Source organism: Anarrhichthys ocellatus, unplaced genomic scaffold (genome assembly GCF_004355925.1).
Source record: "Anarrhichthys ocellatus isolate YVR2014 unplaced genomic scaffold, GSC_Weel_1.0 scaffold5456, whole genome shotgun sequence".
In the NCBI taxonomy this organism is placed as follows: domain Eukaryota; kingdom Metazoa; phylum Chordata; class Actinopteri; order Perciformes; family Anarhichadidae; genus Anarrhichthys; species Anarrhichthys ocellatus.
This window is the reverse complement of record NW_022285430.1, coordinates 1-3,481: the sequence shown is the minus strand read 5'-3', so window position 1 is coordinate 3,481 and position 3,481 is coordinate 1. Positions and strand designations below refer to the sequence as shown.

General features: G+C 41.7%; 1 long non-coding RNA gene across 1 annotated transcript; it reads left to right on the top strand.

Annotated features, from left to right (window-relative positions):
* The first annotated feature begins 1,378 nt into the window (after positions 1-1,378).
* LOC116379884 (uncharacterized) lies at positions 1,379-3,460 on the top strand. Its single transcript, XR_004212486.1, has 4 exons — positions 1,379-1,601; positions 1,940-2,099; positions 2,229-2,321; positions 3,176-3,460. It is a non-coding gene; the product is annotated as an uncharacterized LOC116379884 (long non-coding RNA).
* Positions 3,461-3,481: the final 21 nt, after the last annotated feature.

The following is a 3,481-nucleotide window of genomic DNA, read 5'->3' as shown; positions in this document are numbered from 1 at the left end:
TCTGGGTTTCGGTGTATTATCTCGGTCTGTTCGATGTCAGCGAGAGACATCCACCCAGAAATGGAACTGGCAACATGTTACCGTCTCTCCTCGGGGTGAACGTGATGACATTTATATTCGCACAGTTTGACCGGTACTCGATATCACTCATTCACCTGTCTGTAACAGACTTACCTGTATAATTGCTTTGTATGGTATTTTACTATGCTTTATATTCAACACAGTCTTGCGGCAGTTCGTAAGTTAGTCACGAAATGCAATATATTAAAAAACATGTTTTTTTCCAGAGCCAAATTGCTTTAGCCTACATAAGTAAAGTTAGGTTTAGGCAACGAAACAACTTAGTTAGGTTTTGGAAAATTCATCATAGATATCAAAACGAACATAACCGTCACGAATGTTATGTTTGGGCAACAAAACCACAGTTAGGTTTAGAAAGACCTTTGTAACATTGCTCAAAGTGTCTTCATTCAGACAGCAGACTTTTTTTAAAGGTGTTTCAGTGACTTCACTGCTTTAGTATCAATAGAATAATATATGATAGTGTTTGAGGAAACTTCCGTGAACCGAAAGCATTAAACTTCTTTATGGCCTATTTTTGAGAGAAGCTTATACATTTGGATTCACTAGACGGCATTGCATTGAATATAAACTGAATTGGAATCCAAAATGTACAGGATTGTACTTATTTCATGCAAGACCAGTGATCACTGCAATCAGCAGGGCAAGGCCTTTTTGGCCTTACAGTGAAAACATAAACGTCGAACAAAAAGTTTGGAAATTAGTGTTTGGTAGATTATTTCTATGTTGTAACAATGCTTCTTGGCAATACATTTTATACCGTTGGAAAGCCTGTTTATTTACCTTTTAAACGGTGCCCCATTTGTCAGGAACATGCATTTCTGTGATGAGCAGCAGAGCTGAGTATGTGGGTTGTGCCCATGAAAAATTTGCCAAATCTTCACTGCCTTCTCTGTTCTTGGGATGGCATTCCACTCCTCAAGCAGTATTTGTCGCAAGTCAGCCAATGTGGTTGTGTTGGTCACTCTGGCACGAACAGCTGATCCCACAAGTGTTTAATTGGGTTGAGGCCAGGGCTGTTGGCAGGCCATTCCATCCTCTCTACTCCCACATTCTGGAAGTAGTCTCTGATGAACCCCGCTCTGTGGGGGCGAGCGTTGTCATCTTGGAGGATGGAGTTCGGTCCCAGACTAGAGAAATGGGATTGCCACTGGTTGCAGAATCTTGCGTGCTGCTCGTGCCAGAGTGACCAACACAACCACGTTGGCTGACTTGCGACAAATCCTGCTTGAGGAGTGGAATGCCATCCCACAGCAGTGTGTGACCAGCATGAGGAGGAGGTGCCAGGCTGTTGTGGCTGTGTATGGTGTATATATGTGATATATATATACAAAAAAACAAGTATTTTCCTGTGATGCCGGTAAAGCATGCATTTATCAAGGGATTTGTCTCTAAATAACAACATATAACTTCCTTTTAACTTAAACATTCTTTGTCCTTTTCAGAATAAGTGCTCACGGTAACTGCCTGAGGGCTCTTGAAGAGCTGCTTCGTCAACACAGGATGCCGGTTCACTGAAGGTGAGATGCCAGTAGCCTATAATTTGGAGGATATTTAGGCTTAAGGAGTTATAATCAGCGGTAGAGCAGTTTTTGACAAATTGTTAATGCTCCAATTATATTCGAATTAATAGACTAGCTCGCTGTAGCAAAAGTTAAATCAAAATCAATTTTCAATCAATACTTTGTCCTGTCACTCAGCCTGGTGACTAAATAGCAGTATGCTATTGATTAAATTTGGCAATTGCAGTGATGTCAACAGTTGTGATGGTGTTTTTGTTTGCAGAATGGTTTTCAAAAATGTCCACATTGGTCCAAGCCGATTTAGTCACTGTATGGTTTTTTTCTGTGTGCTCTAGGTGTTTGCAGAGTTTAACTGGAGCCACCACAAACCTGCAGAATGACTTTTCTGATGCTGTGGACCACTACACAACACCACACTTTGTCACAATCTTCAAGTCCAAGAACGGAAGTGTTGGAGAGACATTTGCTGAGTTTGTGCAGTAAATTGATTCACGGGTGAGTCCGTACTGTCAAACAAACATTCTGGTGACACTTGTTTCATTGTCACATTGACAAACATATTTGTACGGTCAGATTTGAATGTTACATAATCTTGAACTTTTTTTGTTAATTATCCACTTCTAGAAACCAGATGTGACAGCAATGTGCACCCTCGTACTCAGAGGCCTCCCTGTTCTACTTGGTGATGACCCGAGTCACTTCTACCACACCAGCTTTGTAAGTTCTCATAGTTACATCTTATCCTAGACATTTGTGTGAAATTGTCATAATTAGCATATGAATTCTTGAGTTATGGCCAGAAACGTGTTTTGTGAGGTCACCGTCTTTGACCACCAAATTTCGACCTTGAGTCCAAGTGGGCCTTTGTTCCAAATTTGAAGAAATTCCCTCAAGGTGATCCTGAGATAAACATAATGCCTCAAGGCGTATCACAGCAAGGCTGAGTCCCAACCACAGCGGCCGGAAGTTGATTTGGACGGAGGCCTTCGCTGCATGTCATCGCCTCTCTCATCCCTGCCTTTTCTGTCTCTCTACTGTTACTGTCGAATAATGCAGAAATGCCCCCCAAAAAATTGTTACAATTTTTTTAATGCATATGGATAAAGGTGTATTTTCCTGGCTTCACATGAGCTAGGCTGGTAGCCTCACCCATAAGGTGAAGCAGCCATATATTGAACTAACTCCGTTCGCAGTCCATGTCACCGGGTTGCACTGCTCAGCTCAGCTCAACGGTGCTAAGCCTGCTTGCCATCTCCGGTTGTGTATAATGCACAAGAGGTAGATCATATCTCTCCCTCGAATACACTAGCTACTACAATCTAACGAGGATGGCAAAGAAAATTTAGTGTGAGGAAGACTTCAATACTTAATTTCTTTCATCTTCTTTACTGGACATCTGTAAACTGGTCAAAACTGTTTTAGGCCCACTGATGTGGATACAACTATTAAATGCACGTCTGTGAAAGGAAAACGTGATGGGCAAGGCTGGAAGGCAGCGTAGACAGGACATATGACACAGTGACAATTTATAGTTCCTTGTTGTAATGTTGTTTCCGTTTGGTCTTACACAGGATTCTGACAGGGATGATGCCTGGTCACAAGTATCTTTTGGGGTGCTGGCGAACATCAGTGAAGATGTCCCTCTCTCCAAATCAACTCCACCTTGAACCAGTGTCTACTTCCATCATTGTTGAGGAAGGTATTGTAATGGATGATCTCCTGAACCTACCTCAAGCACTTTGCCTCTTGTTTGGGTTGTCATTTTCTTTACACTTGGACTGAATACCCTAAAGCCATGAAAAACACTTTCAACTTCATTCAAAGAGTGATGCTTGGCACAAGACAAACTCCCACCAAAACTGCAAACTCTTAAAAAT